Below are 21,080 nucleotides of genomic sequence, written 5' to 3'. Positions count from 1 at the left end.
TGGCTGCGCTAACCCACGTGGGCACTGCTGGTCAGTAGAACGACTAATGCGGAGCTCCAATATTGCACATTGCAAGTCATGCAGGATCGAATTTAGCAGTAGGCCACATTATGTAACAACCGCCAATATGTTATTCCTGTGCTACTACAAATCTTTACAGTATGCTCCTCAGATCCTTCACGAGCCATTCCACCAAGCACTTTAAGACATTTCAAACAGCCAATACACGATTAAAGGGATCAAACATCTTCTACCAAAACATAATGGAGAGAGGGGGCCAAGAGAATAAGATGTAATATCACCAAAATTAAGTCACACTGCACAGTGCACACCCACTCTACGACTCCTGGCACTTGGTCTTTGCCCACAAGGGAGGCATCCTAAGCATGTGCAGAGAAAGCTCACAGAGGAAATATGGCTGTTAAGTCATTAGGCAGCTCATTAACACGTTGTTTAATTGGTGTCTAATTGATCATGGATGTTTTAGAAAGCTGTGATCCTCAGGGGTGTGTGTGGTAGCACCAGCAGACGCTCAGGGGAGCCTCAGAGTCAGCAAACGTCTATGAATATTGCCCCACACAGCTGTACAAAAAACAGCTCAGGCAACTTTAACATGTCTTACATTTCAGATTTTTGTTCAGTTAATAAAGTTGCAGAAACTCCAGCTTCACTTTTTTTATCAGAGGGATTCATAAAGAGCCTTTTTTTTGCAAGATCTGATCCAAGGACTTAGAAGATGTGGAAGTTAAAGGAGTGAGAAGAACAATAAATTATGAGGGGAAGCTGACTGAGAGAGCAGTGACGGTGGGTTTGACTGCTTTCATACAGGTTTTCCTTTTTTCTCAAACACACACACACACACACACACACACACACACACACACACACACACACACACACACACACACACACACACACACACACTCATCAACACTGCTAAAAACTCTTTACCTCAGGACCTCAGGTGATCTTCTGACCTTTCTTTAGCCCCGCAATAGAATTTCAGCCGTCGGCAACTTTGATCAACTTTGTTTTGATTGAAGCCATCAATTCACAATTGAAGCGAATGCTGATCGACCAATCAACATACATTAGCGTAATGCTAATGAACAGCGGCCTCTCTGTGGGGAAAAACAAAAACACATAAGTGCTTTGCTAAACTCAATTTTGAATTTGAAAATTTGACGTACTATATTTGTAAAAACGTAAAACAAAAGGTGTAAATAATTTTTTCAGCTGTTGCAGCTCCATTCACTCCTACTCACTGAAGACTATCCCGCAAGTGCGCCGTAGATGAATTGCTGCACGCTGGCACTATTAGGGAGCGAGCAGTCTCTGTGTAGACAGGCACTGGCGGAAACTCCTTCTTTCTTTTTATATTTTCCAGTCGCTGCCAAGCTGCTGCTGATGAAAGGCGAACACACTGGAGCTAAAGCCTCATACCACTTTTCAGATTGGTTTGTTTCATTTGAAAGCAACAAACAAACTCTCAGCATGTGATCCATATTGTGAAACCCGTGTCTGTATGTTTTCTACAGTGTTGTGTGCTCACACCTCTGCAAAGAAAGTTAATGGCAAGCATGAGGAAACGTATCAGAGCCTCGCGTTCTTGACATATACCATCTCCTATTTTTATGCTTGTTTTCTGTTTTGTTTTGTTTTTCATTTGCAGCGCTCTGCCATCTCCCCCTGTCATTTTGTGACGAGAGCTCACCAGTGAATAATTCATGAGGAGCAGCACATACGATTACGCTGGTTAAAAAGTAATGAGGCATAGCCGTAATAAAAGGTTGCCTTGCGTTGTTGTACCAAGTGTCTCTCACACACCGATGTCATTGCTGGCCCCAAGTTCGCATGAAAGCGCATCCTCGTCGCCTCTGACAAAGCGGAGCGTTAAGAGAGAGAAAACAAGAAAACACAGCCACGGCCTGTGGAGCAGGTGGTTAGAAAACAGGCAACACAGAAGCCCCCTCCCTCCTCAGCTCAGCGGTATGATCTAGCCCAGGCTATGAGCTGTCACCGGGGGCTTTTCATGTCTGAGCTTGGGAAAGATCAGTAGACTCCCCGTCTGAGCTCGGAGCCCTTTGATAATCGATGGAGCTTACAGTGGTGCTTTGTAACGACAGCGACCGTTCACGGTCCAATCAAACCGCAACGCTGTCCTCTCTTGTTTGTTCCCAGGATTGTGCAGGCTATTTCCTGTTTGACTTAAAATGAGGCCTTGTGTTTTATGAGCGTGTCAGCGCTGACAGCGAGGAGATACACCGGCATTACAAAGCTCCTACTTTTTCAATTTTGGTACAATATCTGTTTGCTGCACAGCTCGGCATTGTTTTGCATGCAGTTTAGAACAGATGCAAAGCTGACACACTTTTTACATAACCTGCGCTTACACTCTGTGACACACACTATGACTTTGGTAGCGATGAATCAACTTCTTCATGACACAAAAAGCATTAATGTGCAAATAGTCATTAGTCATCTTCTGCCATCTGTCAGATGCATAATGACGGCAAGTGATCAAGTATTAAGTGGCAAATGTGGTGTAAGTCAGTAAAAACAGCACCCCTTTGCACGCTGGAGAGGTGGTTTTAATCTCATTGACTGAAATGAGCAGCTGTGGGGAGGTTTAACTAGCTCAAATTTCACACTTTGGATTTCAGATTCCTTTAAAATCCTCCTGCATCACAGTCCATTTTAACTCTTTTCTCAGTAACAAACAGAAAAACAACAAAAAAAGGCATGTATACTATGGACATGTCACACTTAAATAATTAAATAAGAACGGCAACCTCCCTGCAACTAAAATTTATTTTTTATTTATTTTTTCCTTCCTTGACCTCACATGTAACAGTGTTTGTCTTTGGTGTTTAAAGGCTGTAGGTTGTGTGGGTAAGCTGCAAACACATTGCCCTTTTTGTAGATTAATGAAGTCATCTGAATCTGAATTTTTGGCAGCTGATTGCAAGTTGCTGAACTGACCAGCTGGTCACCCAGAGGTTGAGCGTGGAAGCGCTCAGAAACTTCTGCATGACCATTTTCGATGCAAGGGCGATTGCACAGGTCACCTGGTGGGAGGCAACCTCCAAACAACTGCAGTCTGGCTCAGATTGAGTGGAGTCTCAGACAAATTAGTCAAGGTTTACCAATAATTTCCTCCTAATTTATAAATGCAGACAGAGTCACTCTGTGCTGATTAGCACACCTTATCTTAAGTCTGACAGCAGACTTGCAATTTTCAGTGATTTATCACAGTTAATCTCCATGTTATCACAGACTGAAAGCAGACCAATGCGATTGTTGTTGTTTTATCTCTGTCTTTGAGCATAGCAGCTAACTGTGGGCGCTCTCACACCTGGTTCCATCATAAATGCAATAAATTGGTCTCAGCCACTGTTTTCTTCTAGTGCGACTGTAGCAACAACCTTCCTAACACTAGGTATAAGGAATGATGGTACAATATTGTATAATGGGAACTCTTTATAAAAAATATTTATACATTTGTACTTTTTCATGTCGTTTATTTTAGTAAACTTATTTGTTTTCACTGTGGGGATAGATTTTGGAACTAAGTCTGCTCAGTTTAACTACACATTAAAAAGGTTCCCTTGTTTACCACAGTGTGGCATCTATGACAGAGAGGAAAACAGCAGACCACTTTTTTGCCCACAAACTTGTCACAGCTACATATTTCAGATGTAAAGAAGCTTCTATTGAACTCTGTTGGACTAAAGTGCATGTTAACGCCAAAAAGATACTGTGTGAGTGCCAATGAGAAGTCAATGGGTGAACAGCAGCAGCCACAACAGGGTTACTCCAGTGTAAACACACTCCGGTCATTAGCTATCATAGCTAAATCCACAATAAGACAGGGTGTGCATGAGAGAGGGAATACATTTTGTGGGGAAAATCACTTTAATATCATGCAAACCTTTGAGTTAAATGAACCGGACCACTGGAAAATGGCCACATATCTTTGCTTGGCCATCATTTGTCGGTGGGAGTTTTGAAGCTTTACCCAAACTGTGATATTTCATTAAAACGAACCAAGTATATTTGATGCCTATAGCTAACCAAACAGAATGTGAATATAAAGTAAACTGTGAGGGGAGAAAAAAGAGAATGCAAAAAACAGAGCTCACAAACAGGACTCAAACCGCAGTCTTCTGGTTGACAGCATTGGTTAATGAGATCGACTAATTGGCTTGACACGGGACAAGCTGTGCCTGAAACAGAAAAGAAAAAACACGACGACTTCGAAGATGTCAATGAGGAAATGTGTCAAAAACAGACTCCTATATTAATCTCAGGTATTCCCCACCTCAAATCTATTTTGGTCGCACAAATACATTATTCAGTTGTTGTGAATCTAATTAAGAATTGAACATGCACAGATGGTGATCTTGACCTCCCGTGAGTGAAGTACATTGTATGAATAAGCTGCAAACAACTGACAAACATGTCTCTCTTTTCATGTGAACATACAGAGTTTGGGTTTGAGTTAATTTTTTCTGGCTTTAGAGGCTGTTTGCTAAGTTTGAGAACCCCAGCTATAGGTTTCTCCATGCATGCATGTTTTCCATGCATTTCTAAGTGCAATCACACATCTATCATCTTTACAATAGCAGTTAAGGAGAACCTGCTCATTTCCTGTCCCCTCATATTAGACAGACCTCGTTAATAAGCCTTGGTACCTGAAATACTGTGACATTTCCACTGCCTGCTCTGCGAGCATCACATGCAAGTTAGTCTTCCTGACTGCTTTATGATGCCCACTGAACAGGACAAACAGCACAATGACAGAAATAATGGATGGAGAGAGAGAGAGAGGCCAAATTAATGGATGAAAGAGTAGGGAGCAGATTGATTGAATAAAGAGCAGATATAAAGAGCACACATAGTGAAGGCACACAACATTCATAGTGAACCCAAAGTCCCCAAGGTTGTTTTGATATTTCCGAGCCACTTCCCAAGATCCGGTTGTATCGTGGAGCCAAATTGATTTATAAGAGCACATTTATTATGTGTTTGTTGAGGGGTACACATTTTGTGTGCTTGTACAGAGTATGAAGGGTTTATAAGAAACTGTTTTTGTCATGTACCATATCATTGTCCACGGCTCGTAACTTTGTGCAGGTGTGACTGAGCTTGATGCAGGAACCACAGTGAGAATCCAGGAACGTGGAAAACTGCAAAGAAAAAAAGAAATAAAGAGAAAACAATTCAAAGTTATATCTTTAAAGCTTTTTTTAATTCAAAAAAGGTGATTTTTTTCTCCCTGCCTACAGATCCCCTTCTTTTATTGCCACCCATCACTCTTTCCCTCTTTATCTGTCGGCCACAGCCTCTTCTCATTTAATGCCTGCTGTGTGCTGGCCAGATCAATAGTCTAAGACAAACATGTGCAGGCATAAACGCACGCACACACACGCACACTGACATAAACTCAGGCAAACGCACACACCACACACCTTGAAGGAAAATATCCTGGCCCTTCAACTATAATCACAGGGGCTCTTACTGTAGAGGCAAAACTGTTTCTTACCAGTATTTGATACCTGATTGTTGAAGACAGGTAAAAATAGACAGCCCAAAAGCAAAGAGCGTCTGGAACTGAGGGTGAAATGGGAAAAAATATATGTAATTTCAGATAAGAAGACTAAAAGCCCTCAATCCAGCCAACCAGCTACACAGACTTGCTACATTCACACAGACAGCATCAGCCGGGGAAAGCAGGGAACGATTAGCATCCTGTGAATGTGCATGAGCTGAGCGGAGCTGAGGTGAAATGACTTGTGTCATGTCTGTGGACCACTAGCGGCTGACGGCCTCATCACACATAGCCCCGAGCGGTCCGCGTGCAGGCCGCCCATTTGCGTAAAAAACCTGATTAGGACTTTTTAGCTTTTCAGATCGTCCCTGCCCGTCGTCCGCGGTGGATGCATCCAGTCACAGTTACTCAGTCCCGGCCTCTGGACGATTAGGCACCATCTCACTCCAAGCATGAGCGATTCTTTTGCTCCCCTCTCGCGCTCTCATCGCTCGCCGGCAGGGTCAGGGGACAGACAAGCTGAAGAATTCATTCCTTACGCTTCTGTCGTTTAAATCAGGTCGGATGAGTGTCATCGAGCCCTCCCATTTAAAAGCATGGTAATCTGATTCTTTCTACTCATGACTCTATCTGCTCTCTACTCTTCTGCCTCCAACTCTCTCTCGGTTTATTTCCCCAACTCTGTCTCTCTGTCTTTATCATGGTTAAGTTGCGATTGAATTATGCCCTCTGGAGTGGCTCTATCGGCCCCCCATCTAGATACTGAGCTGTCACCAACAGGCCCACATTTCCCAATCCAAGCTGCCCAGGCCAGTTTCTCTGCCCTTGCACTGCACTTGCTCGCTCTCCCTCTTCACCCTGGCCCTGCACTGTCACCTTGGATCACAAGAGTAGAAGGAAGATGAAGACAAAAGGCGGAAAGCAAACGCTGACCTCATGGCAGCTTTGTATACGCATGTGTATAACTCCATGACATGCAGCAGGAATGGCTACTATGACAAAAGTAATACAGTATCCTTTCTTTCATCCTGCTTTTTATTCTTGCTCTATTTTTCCATCGCAACCTTGATTCACTTTATCTTACTCATACACGAGGCATAGTAGGAGAGCTGCAACAAGTTCTCAGATGGGTTTTATGCTATTAAATCCTTGCACTGCTGTTCATTAAATAAGATGTGAGGCGTTAACAAGTGCAACACGTAACAGTTTCCTGCTTTGTGTTGCCTTAACTAAAACCACAGCACTGTAGTCACTGTTACCATCCACTTACATGTGCTTTGTGATACATACTAACATGTGCATTAGCAGCAGCAAATTCAAGCAGAGAGCGAAGTGTGAGGAGGAGGGGGCTGGGAAGCAGAGGCTCTCCAAGCATGCTGGTTAGAAGCATGTTGTCGTAATTATGCCTGACAGCCTCCTCAAAGAACATGAATAAAAAGCATTGGAGCTCGACACCTGGACTCATACATAACGGTTTAGTGTAAAGAGGGTGGCTTGAACTCCAAACACGTGTAATGAATGCACATATTGTGCAGAGACGTATGTAAGAAATGTGCATAGGAAAATGAGTGACAGAGAGTCGGTCACACATGACTGCGCTGACTGTGTTCGTACATGGGATGAAAAAGAAGATCTTTTCCTATTGATTCCTACACTTTATAAGACATGTTTCTCAAAGCGGTGCAATATTTGCTCCATTGTGCTCGCTTCTTTTCAAATCTTTCAGGAAAGAAAACAACTTTTTATTCCCCTCTCTCGCTCTCTTCTTTCTCTGCTGAATCGCAGGCGTTGCTGAGTTGTGGCCTTTGATTTTCATCACACTTTATCAGGTTGACCAGAGGGTCCTTGAGTGACTTACCTTTACTACACTCGCTTCGTCTCTCACTCTCAGAATAGTCATATGCTCGTTTCCAAGGCAACCAACCAGGACCCTTGTCCAGAGAGGGTTGACAGACATTGAATGGAGGAGCATTAAAACAGAGCCCGCTTTCACAAAATACAATACGCTTGTTCTTATAGATGGTTGATATATCCGTTTTTTTGTTTGTTTGTTTTTAAATTCAGGATGTCTACGATCCTACATAATACTCTGGTAAAATATGTTTCCTCTCCAAATGCATGAAACAAACTAGTTCTGGAATAAACTGCAGCCCCCCCCCCCCTCCTTAGAGGGAAAAAGAGACTTAATTTTCCTCTCCCATGGGTCAGCACACCGAGTAAGCTCCATTAATGTAAAGAGAGAAATTAGAGGCTTACAAGAAGTGAAAAAGAAAAAGAAAACTCAGTGGGCCAGCACTAAGAGAGAACATTGCTATCACTCGTCTAATTAATCTGTTGGCTATGCGATGCCCAGGGAGTGTAAAGGAGACTGAGGAGCTGCGGCGGCGACAAGAGATGAGAGGAACAATAGAAAGCTCAGTCTCAGCTGTCTTCACTGGGGTGTTGTATAATATTTTGAGGAAAGGAAGGGACAATTAAGAGCGGGGCACATAGTCCACTCTCAAAAAATGTGACAATCAAGAAACTAGAATACAATCATACAAAGTTAAACTTCATGTTTCGGACTGCAGGACATAATACATATACAGTAATTGAGTGCAAGGTCACAAATCACTTTAATGGGGGCCGCTCCTTAAAGCAGTGCTGTTGCTCTCCAAAAGGGGACGCTGTTTCCCATGATCTTACAGGGTCTGAACAGTGTGGCTGTTTATTGTAAAGAACAGGAGACTCAGACCAAGTAACATTTAATTTAATACTAACATCCCTACTGGCACAAGCCTTGACTAAAGTCCTGCTTCTCTTCAGCTCAGCACATTAAATTGGACACTATTTAAGGAGAAGAGCTGAGTAAATGATACCTTGGTTTAGTTTTTTTCTAAGATCGTCATGGGAAAAATAACTGTGGTGGTGTAGCTAAATATTTAACTGTAATAAACAGCCCTACCATGTGTTCTGTAAAGTCTCCAAAACTGATGATGTTATTCATTGAAGAGATAAATGAAAGAAAAAGGTAACTTTCCGTACTATCGTTTAAATGGAAAGTAGCCTTTACTGAATAAAATTGGGAGGATTTTTTCCCCTAGATTTTAAAATGTCTCTATCTGATGCACACACAGTTTACATTGGAGAGGTAAAAACTGCTGCACTTCATTGTGAACTCCTGCTTAAACACACCGGGAGAGAGAAAAGGACTCGGCTGGCAGCTCATGTGCACCGCTGTTGCTAAACGATGACTGATAGCTGATATCCAATCAGATTCACTTTGCAAGGATGTTTTCATTATGTCTGGAACATCAGTCATTACGTCTGACCTGCTCTGGATGGAGGAGATAGGACTTAGTGCAGACACGGGTTTGGCTCCAACTCCTTTAAAGCAATCTCTGTAAATGTTCATCAGGAGGGCAGCTTTAACAAATGTCCTCTTACAGATCTTGAACCTTTAAATAAAACGGAGTGCTTGCAACTGTTTCTCCAGCCTATTAAAACACAGTTATTTTTATTTCCATTTGAAGAAAATAGATTAATTATGGTATGTGAAAGCGAAAAAAAAATAGAAATCTAAAGTTTATTTCCTTAAATCTTTCCTTTCTTTTTAGAGGCAGTAGAGTGTGAACTGATCAAGGACAAACAGGCTTTCTTTTGACTATATGGTCCCTGGTTTTCTCCTTTTCATCCAAAAGAAAAAGCGAAAAAGTACTGATTGAAGGATGCCGCACCTCTACCTGCCCATCAATAAATAAAAACTAAACACTAGAGATCAAAATTGCGTGAGAGGAAAAGGAGAAACTGCTATAAAGATGAGTTCTCAAATTCAGGTCTTGTACAGTAGATTAGGAAGTCACAGTCCTTCAGTTTCTTGGAGTAACCCTGCATTTCCCTGTGATGAAGCCTTAAAGATCTGAAGAGCATCAAGAGACATATCTAAGAGAAGTGCCTTCAGTTTTTATTCATGTTCCTTCCCCTTTCTTTTTCAAGTGATCTGCAGCTTCAGAGAGAAGACGGTGAGGGAGAGGGATAGAGAGAGAAAGGGAGGCAGAGGGAGAGAAAGTGGAAGTGTTTTCCAATAGAAATGAGGTGAGTTGAAGTAGACTCTTCAGTCGGGCTGAGGCTGTCACCGCTCAGTTCAAAACATTCTGCCATGCAAAACAGCCAAAAGCCCCGCAAACCTGTAATATGACTTTGCTTTGAACATCAGGAAGCTCATTCTCAAGCAGGTCAGACTTTTTAAAACTTTGAGAAAATGTAAAAAAAAATCAGTCCTGATAAATCGGTCTCGGGACTGAAAATTTTTCACTTTCATTTGTGGGCGCAGAATTAGGTCCGGCATTTCATTTTTCTTTGTCAATAAAGATCATTGTCTTGCTTATTGGCAAGCCACGAGGAGTGAATTTGTCATAACCGCAAACATGCACTTCAACGACACACATGTACACACCCACGTACACACGAGCTCGTGCGCACATACAGTTCTCATATTCTTGAGGACAGCTGCAGGGGTGTGGAAGCCTTGGGAAAATGGATTGTGGAATCAAGCCAATCAACTTCCTCTGTAGCCAGCACCTGTTTGTCTGTATCTGCTGCTGTTATTTCACAATACAGGGCGATTATAGAAATGCACAGAGATTAATACGCAGATTCTGTAAGCAAAGACTATAGATTACTGTCATAAACACTTTTTTTTCCAAGTGAAGTCACACCGTACAGTAAGTAGGTATGATTTTGTGCTTGCATGTTTGTCACTCGGATTTATTCAACAGAGATTATGCAAATTTGAGTCTATTACACATCCTGGCCTAATTCACTAAACCCCGTTCTAATTAAGACACACATCCACTATAAAAAAAAAAAACAACAACACGCGCTCCTACACAGACACACACACTACAATAATAATGTGCTACCTTGAAATATTCCCTGGACCAAAAAGAGAGATGAAGAGATGCTGAGATGATGACAGTTAATACGCCTTGATGTTTTTGTCACTTCGACAACAGAAATCTGTGTGTGCGTGCGTGTGTGTGCGCACATGTGTCAGTGTGTGTCATCAGAGAGGCTGTGCACGTGTGTGCATGAGCTGAGGGGGGGGTAGACGATCTTCTCTGAAGCAGCCCAGGCAGGCATCAGCACTCAATCATCCCAGATCTGCCAGACGACACCAGCAGAGAAAACACATTACCCGTGTCGTGTCGCCTCGTCTTCTTCTGTTGTCTTCTCTTTATTATATTTAGGGCTGCTTTGCCTCAGGGTCAGGTGACAATCTGCATTCTCTTTCTGCAAGTTTTCTCAAAACTGTCTGGAGTTTTTATATTTATTTATTTATTTATTTTTTTTGCATTTTTTCAACCATTTTTTTCTGCTGCTCTGTTAAAGGGGATCTGTTGATGGTTTTTAATCCCTACATGAGTCCCTTTGCAGATGACTCTGCTGGCATGGTGTCAGAAAGAAACTAACAGAGAGCAGCGCTACGCATTAGACAAAAGATGAATACCCTCAGAAGGGAGGGAGGGAATAGAGGGAAGAGGCAAAGAGCCCATTTGAAGTGCTTGTCTAAGTTTTAGCAAAAAATGAGTTCTTTATAACGTATATAAATATATAAATGCAACACTTAAAGACATTATCAGGCACTTTCATTCCCCCTGCCTTTTGTGTGCTGGTTGAGGTGGGAAACAGAAGGGAAGTAAACACATCTGCATATCTGAGTCATTGGTTCCAAGGGAGCTGTTATGGGCTGTCTCTGCAAATCTCTTCTCTGCGTTGCTTATAGCCCACCAGCAACAAAGTCTCCCCCCCACACCGCTGATGCCGGGTCAGATAATTCAACGCGCTTTTAACTGATGTGGTTAGATCTGAGGGTGGCAAATCTGATTTCAGATCTCCTGATTTCAAGTGGCTCTGCACCTTTTTTAGGTTATCTTTTCTCAGATTGGAAAACATGTGCCCACGGTCTAAAGCAGAGAAAGGCGGCATATGTGTCGCTGCCGTTTAGTGTCCAGTTGACGGTAAGTTGGCACAGTTGGTGTAACAGAGTGGGCCAAGACCGGTCAGGCCCTCTGTCTGCACGGTAGCCATCACCTGGACAACCAAGCATGCCAGCCCTGTGGCTGCATCTGAGGGATCAAAATAATGGCATCAACTGGCAACAAGACAGGAGCATCTACTCTCTGTAAGTGCTTCACAACTCCATCTTTCACTATATTCTAACCAGTGAAGATGCAACAACGCTGACTTCACCCATTGGTTTGCAAACCTCTTTTAGCTCTAACTTTTTGCATTTGGGCCACCAATACTTGTGATTTTGCGAAGAAGGTGGAGATCTAAGTTATTTATTAATGGTAGCAAACTGCAGTAATAGACTGTGTTACTGTATCACATTGACACAAACATATGCTAATCGATCTGTTTTTTCTGCTTATCCTAATCAGAATTACAGGTATACCCTGCACCGTTCACCAGTCTGCCGCAGGGCTAACACAGACAGACAACCATTCATACCCCCACTCACACTAACAGCCCATTTAACTGTTAAACTAACCCCACTAACTGCATGGAGAACCCATGCAGACATGAAGAGAACAGGCTAAGATCTTCTTGCTATGAGGCCACAGTGCCAACTACCGCTCCTGCTAATTATCTTACAACTAAAATACTAGAATGTCCCCTAACAAACCAGAGCACAGATTTCCTACTTTTAGTATTAGATTACCTAATATTTATAAAAATGCTTCCTAAGTAATCAAAATCTTAAAACATGGTCAACAGGTCTAGTGCAGGAAATAGCTAAGATAAAGATTAGCCAATAGGTAGCAGATACACCCACCTGTCAGTACAGCCTGTCATGCTAAGCCTTAATAAAATGCAGATAGGTGGGTCATGCTTTACATGCTTTATAGACCAAACTATTTGTGTAGCAGGCTGTAAACATGTTTATTTCTGCTGTAAAGTTGGCTACTGACATGTGCAGCCAGCCTCATGTGGTTAGTTGGGGAACTGCATTCCTTGCTCTTCCTTCTCTGGTTCATTTTTCAGCTCCCAAGGCTCCTGACTGATACCAACAGAAACAGAAAGGCAAAATGATGGTGCTCAATGTGATTTGTACGGCGTCCATTCGTGTGCCTGTACTAGAGATGGACCGATCCGATATTACGTATCGGTATCGGTCCGATACTGACCTAAATTACTGGATCGGATATCGGAGAAAAATAAAAAATGTAATCCGATCCATTAAATATCACGAAAGCACCTCACAAAACTTGCAACACGCCGTAACTCACCTCAGAACGTTAGCACGTCGGAGCAGTATGCATCACGTGATAGAGCGGCTGTGGCATGCAGGACCTGTCGGTGGTCTGGATAGCATTTGGAGCTTCGCTAGCAACCCGGCATTTCATCTCCGACAAAGTTATCCCCGAGAGAAGTAAAGCAAGTGTGTAAGTCCATCTCTGAATGTTTGTAAAGCATTCCTGCGTTAAGCTTAACCGACTGCCTCTCGCTCTCCGGCTGCTACTTCAATCATGAAACTGCTTAATGATCAGCTGATCGGCTTTTCTGTCGCGAGTCCGTGTCTCTTGTTTGCTTTTGGCCCACTTTGCACCAGAAAGAGGAAACCAGTGGATAAACAACAGCAGCACGTTTAAGCTTGATCAGCTGTTGTTAGAATTTATTTATTATTACTTTCTACTCCAGGATCTTTTTCTACGTAGCTGACGCTGGTAACTGTGCAGGGGCGGATCTAGGAAAGTTTAGCCAGGGGGGCCGATAGGGCATTAACAGGGAAAAGGGGGCACAAAGACATACTTTTCTTTCTTATTCTCATTTAAAATGTCTAGCTTTTAATTATTTAATATTTATCTGAATCTTACACCCAAAGTTTTAATCTGATGTAAAATGTATAGAAGTCCATTATTGTATATAGTAACTGTTAAGTCTAATATACCCTAGTAAGCTATAGTACTTTTTCCTTTGGGAAGGTACCATCTGTGCAGTCTGCAATTTTGTTGAAGAAAGATGTTGAATCTATTTAATATTTCTTGAAAAAGAATTGATTTCTGTGTATTTTTTTTTTCACACTGCATCAAATTAAGGTTGATTACGTCGATTAAGCATCATGAGGTGGAGCGTGAGGGGTGGGTCCCTATTTTTTATTTATTTATTTTTGTTGTTGCTGGGAGTTGGAACCCTATTAGTTAGGTTGCTTAATATTTATGCTAAGTACTCTTTAAAATACCAGAATAGGGAGGATGGTGTAGGTCTAAGTTTATTAGATTGATCAGTATTGCTGAACTATGAAATTTTTTTTTTTTGCATACAGGTATAACAGAATAGCTTTAGTGTAGTTGTTGTTTTAAACTTGAGTATGAACTTATACAAAATGCAGAAAGATATTTTAAAAACAGTTTTGTTGATTAAAAAACACTATATCGGATTCATATCGGTATCGGCAGATATCCAAATTTATGATATCGGTATCGTTATCGGACATAAAAAAGTGGTATCGTGCCATCTCTAGCCTGTACTGCTCCTCCAAGGACCAGGCTCATACAGCAGGAATAATGAGCCACTATTCTGTTATATTGCAGTGTACCAAACAAGCATACACAAAAAGAGAGACTTCAGGGGTCAAGGCTTGGCACTGGCTTTCTTTCTCCCTGTCTCCCACAAGCTACACACACACACTTTCCTATTTCTTTCATACTGTACTTCCCAAGTGTGTAGGGGTCACCATGGAAACCTTGTCTTTTGCAGGAAACGGCCGAGATGTTGTGATGAGGTCTCGACAAAAGCTTATTGATCTACAAGATTTGGTGCCCGTTTAAAAGAAAAATCTTGCTTTGTGTTGTTGAGACTTGTAATCGATATGAAGAAATCCCTGGAAACAAACTTGACGAATTGATACTCTTGAACTATTCAGAGTTTATGGGTCTGTGTTTATGGGTTATTTCTGGCCTGTAGTTTGTTCCAGTAGATCATTCTCACTGTATTTGGTTGTGCTTTGTATACTGAGTGGTGCATGTATATATGAGTGTGTGTGTTCCATGGGTACTTCCTGTGGTTAGCTCTGTGCAGCAGAGATGATTCATGACTTTCAGTGTTGTTTGAGAGAGTGAGAGAAAATTCACGCTATAAATTTGCCTCTTTCCAACACTCTATGTCACACTCATAAATATACACACACAAACAACCACACACACACATATACTCCCGAGCTTACACTGTTCCAACTCCCACACAAACTGAAAAAAGTGTGCATCTTCATTTATGCTTTTTTAGGGTAACTGACACAAATGAACCAAAAATATCTTCGCATGCAGTCATTTCACATTTCCTCTGACTAGCAGCTCGTGGTCATGGATATAAATGTCATAATCACATAACAATAGGCAACATTTGCTCAGTGTTTTCTTATAAATTCACTCGTGTAAATAAGCACTTTATAGGAACGGGGTATTTTCAGAAGACTGCCTCCTAATATGAGACTCCACTATCATACATTATCAGGAAAAGCTGCAGCACGCTTGAGTCTATAGTACAAAGTCCCTTTTTTGTGGTCCTGCAAAGGCTTTGTGCTGCGTTTGTAGCTCAGGTCACAAAGAATAGCCCACAGGAAGTGAGAAGAGCTACAACGGCTCAAGAGTTCGAAAATATAAAGGAGAAATAAAAGGCCAGTATGCCTGTGTATATATGCCTGTGTATATATGCCTGTGTATATATGACTATATGACTCTTCAGTCACGCACATTAGCAACAGCAATAATAGCAGCCCTATACTCAGGTCTATGCTCACCTTATCATTGTGTTATCTGAAAGGGGAAAGTCCGCACACAGGAAATTCACACAAGTTCACTTACAGTATCCATTTACAGTTCAGTCAACAATTTTCCTTTTTCAAATGAAGCCACAACTTCCTGATTACTGATTTTCCTCTCTTCTTTGTTACTTTCTTTTTTTTCTTTTGCTCGCTCTGTTTTTTTTTGTTTTTTTTTCCGAACGTTGCGTCACTGGGTTGTGGTTTACTCACTACTCACAGTGCACAGGAAGTGTGTTGTGGCAAAACAGGTCCCTGTCACTGTTTCCACTCCTCACTGAGGACCACAGAGCTAAATTTAACGCCAATAACAAGATCACAGGTGCCCAAAATACTCACTTCCACATACATCGAAGTTTTATTTAGCCACCCGTAGCTATTTTTACTTAACCATGTTAATATACTTATGTCTGGGCTGAGGTTACGTTTACTTTGTGACGCAGTCTGCCACAAAGGAAACAGCCTAAACCAATTAACAAGCTGTAGGATTAGAGAGGAGCTAGTGAAGTCAGGACAGTTAGCCACTAAGACACAACTGACCATGACGGTCACATGGCTGATGTCTAGCCAGAAAAGAGACTGACCGACCATAGTTTTGACGTAGATGTGATGTCACTGATCATTTTAACGGCTTAGCCATGAAAGTGTGCCAAAGACAGACAAAAACACAAGAAGTGAAGTCTGTTCGTATCAAAGACAACACATTCCATAGATATGTATCATGACTGGGGTCAGGTCATGTGCCTAAGACCAGTTGCTGAATTTAAGGAAGTGAAATGACAGCCACGTCAAAATCGGTCAAATCTGGCATCATAAGTCAGCGTAAAAATAGCATACGATGGGCTATTTTAACCTTGTGGCTCATGATTTGACACCACAGGAAAGGAGAACTAAGAAATGGGCGCTGAATGGAAAATGCAAAGTGAAAGAGAAGAGGGACCAATTACAAATACATGACATGGAAAAAAACAAAAAAAGAAGAAGGGGAAAAAAAACAAACTAAGGGGAAAAAATAACGTTAAAATTGCACCGGCGTGACACTGCTGAAGATATTCAGATCACTTCCTGGACTGTATCAGCAAAGAAAGAGCAGTATCAATATCAGCCCCATTATCTGGAGCAGCTCTCCTCTCCACCCTTTGTGTCAAGGGTATTGTGAGGCCTCGGCTTAACCCACCTCCGTGCGCTGGCATTCAGTTAGAATCAGTGCGGCTGTGATGAGGCGGGTTGAACAAACAGACCGGCGGACTTGGACCGCGGCCAGGGCCAGAGTGGGTTTCAGTCCAGCTAAAGTTACACTCCGCTTCTGCTAGCTCAGTGTAGCTGGAAGCAGAAGCCAACTGTGGGGCAATTACCCAAATGCTGCCGAGTCATGTTGGTCAAAGTCTGGTCTGCGTTCATGTGGGGGTGTGTTTCGCCGCATACACACACACACATAAATACACTCAGAGTACACTGCTGGTCTGTTCACATTGTAGAATCAAGATTGTTTGAAAGACTATATGAACACATAATAGTCTTAATAGTTTCAGTCTGCTAGTTTACATCTATTGCCTTTCTTTTTTCCCCCCCTGTTAGTACTTCCTGCCTTCTCTTCATTTTCTCATTTTCCCACATTCATCCCTAATTCACACCATGTGGATGTACATGGAACTTGGATAGCCTGATGTAAAGTAAACCGGACTTTGGAGAAAGTCTTATTGTCACCAGCACAAAAAAAAGTGAGCCAGCTAAAAATAGACAGATTTACTCCACCCCGTCCTCAGAACCCTGCAGGAGATCAGGCTCGGGAGTGCAACTGTAAGGCCGGGGTCACTGTGTTACTATGGTGACACAGCCACGGCAGCATATGTGTGTATCCAGGAATAAGGGTTTTATGTGAATTTTGAATGTGTGTGTGGCTGCTCACTTTCTGGGCCTTGTGTCTCTCTACCAGCAGCAGCAGCAGTCTCCCAGCCACTGTTGAGAGAGAATGTTGGGTAACAGAAGTCTGGAGTTCCCCTGGACTCACTCCAGACCTTCTTTCCCTCCTGCCTCTCTTCCCACAGTCCTCCCCTCCTTCTCCCCTCACTTCCACTTGCTTCCCCTTGTTCCTGCTGGCTCGTTCACTCATGAGTGATATCGTGCGTGTGTGTGTCCATGTGGACATTTTTCCCAACAGCCTGTACTGTAGAACTCCTGGTTTATTTTTTCTTCTCACAGTCGGTCATCTCCTTTTCTAATTTTTTTTTTTTAGCACTTTACACACCAACCTTTAGCAGAACTCAAATTTTGGACCATTTTTTTTTTCATTTAACCCTGATAGACTCTGTTTCCCTATAAAACCATTATGTAGAACTGATCCCAGATCAGTGTCTGCTGTCTCAGCAGCTCACCACATCTGCTCTGACTCATTTTTCTCTGGTTCCCCATTCCGAAAATGAGAAATGAAGGCAGCTTTTAAAAACAATTTGTGCCTATTTGTGGCTCTATCCTAGCCCAGTCAGACTATCATCATCAGCGCATAATCGTCACCACCGTCATCATCATCATCATCACCATCATCATCAAAGCAACAAATCGATGATGAAACACTACTGCTCAATCTAGAGAGAGGATTGTTCAGGTTTAGGTGGGCAGACACTTGCAAAAACTTACAGGATTCAGAGATTGAAAGGGAGTCATCCATGCCTTATCTGAAATTATTAAAAAGACCAAGTCTATTTATAATATGATCCAGATTTATTACTCTTAGCTGTTTGGGTTTTTTTCCCCTTAGTAGAAGCTTAAATCCTTCAGCACAGAAAGATACGAGAAACTGATAAAGAAAAAAAACAGTAGGTGTGCAAACGTGATACATGTCAGCAAGGCAAGACAAACACTGACTTGGCTTGTCTTAGCATGTTCACCTGCACCCACTTCACTCAGCACTTAGCCTTCGTGCCAGAACAACAAGCCGCTGCACGCTTCTCCCACAACAGCACACAACAGTAACCTACCCTGGTTTGCACCCTGCGCTGACGAAGCACCGCGTCACAGTTTCCGAAACCTCTCCTTCCACCTTTGCATCACCATGCATGACAAAAAAAAAAGAAGAAAAAAAAAAAAGAGAAAACATAAAGTAGGAGTATTAGTAAACTAACAGGTTCCGTTTAAGAGTTACATTCAGTAGATTCAGAAGAGAATTAGGAAAACACACACTTCCATCCAAATTACTTCCACTTTCTGAAAAAACTTTGGTTTAAAAGTGTCAACTTCATAGTTAAAGCAAATATTGCTCATTGAGTTTGTGATAAAACAGAATGGCTGAGTTAGACGAGGGAAACACACTGAGTTAAGGTCAGTAATTTATAAAACATGCAAGAAAGCAAGTACCAGAAATGAGTGAGTCACAGCTCAAGAAAGTCTTTCTCAGGAGATTTGAATGTTTATAAAAAATGTTATATGTGGTGTTTTAAGACCGCCATCTGAGAGTAAAAGGGAAACTTTATGTGACTGAGCAGATAAGTGACTTAAATTAGATATTTTTATTTGTCTGGCTGCCCTTAAACAAGACCACAGAGTCTGGGACGTCTGAGCCACAGCCACTGAATGAGAACGAAACACAGTCTACTTCCTCTTTCCACCCATCAGCCGCTTGCTCCACTCACGGAGCAACGGATGTGATGTCACTTCCTGTTTGGTTTTCAGCTGCACTGCAAGCAAGCACAGAAGTAGCAGCTTGGTGACAGCTGCGAGTGGAGCTGGAAACATGCAAATAAACAGGGTCAAAGGTTAAAGCTGGCTGATTGTAAGTGTTTGTAAGCTCTCACAGCTGCTTTTAAAGCCACATTAGAATCACTTAACTCTTTTTTCTTTCTTTCTTTCTTTTTGCTTTAAACTTAAGCTTGTTGTTTTTGACTGCATGGCTTTTACATAAGTGTTTCCAAATCAACTTTTGCAGCAGCAAAATCTCAGAAATCACTGTGGGTGATATATTTGCATAACACAACAACCAGGAGCATACACATATCACACTTTCTTGCTTACTTCATAATCCAGTGGTTCTGTCTTCTGTGTTTTGTGGTCTGCAGATTTCTAAGAGTGAGTTTCTCTCTAAGAAGAACCAGTTACGAACATATATTTAATGCCCTTTGTAGTTCTCATTGCCATTGCCAAAGCTATTTGCATTCATGGCATGACATGATGTGACACCGCTGTATAAGGTTTTTTGTGGAGCTAAATATAATGGATGCAGTACGCTCAAGTTGTTGCTATAAATTGGTCCACGTGTGTTTATCTGCACTTAAAACATCATAGCCCAATTTGATCATTTACACCAAATCGCTTTGCAGACCTCTGAGAGTCCCTGGCCCCTGCTTTGAGAACCGCTGGCCTAATATATATATATCCTGTATTATCTCTTCTGCCAAAAAGAGCGGCAGTAAGAAAACTCCAACTCCTTTGCCTCATCATCTGTCGTTAGTTGAGAGTCTCTTGGTGACAGACAGGCAGGCACTGTGACACCCAGCCCTGGTAATAGAAGGCAATTATAAGCCCTGGCAAGAGCTGTGGCAATGGGGAAAACTTTTATACAGCCCCCCTCCTGGGGCGCTGACATGCAGACACACTGAAATTAATTGCTACAAAACATCAGACGAGCTTGACGCACACATGCGCGTAGTCAAACTCCTGGAAAGGAGAAGGATGAAACAATGCACATCATGCAACGTTACACTGATGCGCGTGAGGAGGAAGAAGAAGAAAGGGAAAGCAGCAAAGAAAAGCAGTGAAAAAACAAGTAGATCCCTTCCAACAAATCATGTTTTCATCTAAATAAAGAAGCCAAAGACAATAGACTCGGGTACCTTGGAGACCAGGAGGACTATTTCTCCATGGCAACCAGTGTAGTGTGTGACAATGCCGCAGTGCGAGGGTTTGAACTGCTAAAGCTGTCTGGGAATGCAGAGATAGATGGGGGAGAGAGAAACTCAGAGAGTGAGACCCACGGAGGGCTGTCGGTGTGCTCGTAATGAGAACACACACTGTCACAATCCCACTGCGAGAAAAATGGAAGTTCATGACTTTCCAGCTCACGTTATTTTCTTTTCTTTGACTCTTTAAGTCAATACAAAGACAACTCCTGTTCCTAACTAAATTATGACACTAAGCCTGTTTATGTTTCCGACAGTGCAAATCCAAATATATTCATAAGTAAACATTTCTCTGGTGTTGCTATGGAGTTGTTCCCTTGTTAGAAAAAAAAAAGAAAGAAAAGCAGCACCATGTGGCCCTCGTACAAGATTTATTTTAATTGTGTGGTGTATTGTGGCCAGGAGAATGTCAGACTATATGCTGGGTGTGTGCTGTCGACACACTTGTGGATACATGTAGTCGTGTCGGCCCTTGGACACGATCACGCCTGTGTAAACGAGGTTGCGTTCGATGTGCCACGTGCGTTTGTGTGTTCGGATTGCAGGACAAATAACGGAGCGTGTTTGTCTTTGTCGCAGTTCTTGTGGCAATAAAACTATTTCAAACTTTTCACTTCCTGTTTGATCGCTCCTCTTTATACACGTGAAAGCCCAGGTTCAATTGAAGTCCATTGTTCCACGATGTTGTGGGTAAGTTTTTTGTTTTGTTTTGTTTTTAAGATCTGGAGTTCAGCGTCAGGCTACTGGATGTTTTCTTTCCAGACTGTGCACCGCTACAAGTTTCAACAGCGTCCTCACCCATTTCTCCTTGTCAGCATCGCCCGACAACCATCAA

The 21,080-nt window shown here is 42.1% G+C and overlaps 1 long non-coding RNA gene across 1 annotated transcript; it reads right to left on the bottom strand.

Moving 5' to 3' along the window:
* Positions 1 to 362: 362 nt before the first annotated feature.
* Positions 363 to 20,870, bottom strand: LOC145431461 (uncharacterized). The gene is made up of 5 exons (XR_013911770.1): positions 15,333 to 20,870; positions 5,103 to 5,189; positions 4,143 to 4,226; positions 1,266 to 1,404; positions 363 to 1,121 (listed from the first exon to the last, which is right to left on the bottom strand). It is a non-coding gene; the product is annotated as an uncharacterized LOC145431461 (long non-coding RNA).
* Between the last annotated feature and the right edge of the window lie 210 nt (positions 20,871 to 21,080).

This window comes from Astatotilapia calliptera, chromosome 2, assembly GCF_964374335.1.
Source record: "Astatotilapia calliptera chromosome 2, fAstCal68.1, whole genome shotgun sequence".
Lineage (NCBI taxonomy): Eukaryota > Metazoa > Chordata > Actinopteri > Cichliformes > Cichlidae > Astatotilapia > Astatotilapia calliptera.
This window is presented reverse-complemented; position numbering and strand designations above follow the sequence as displayed.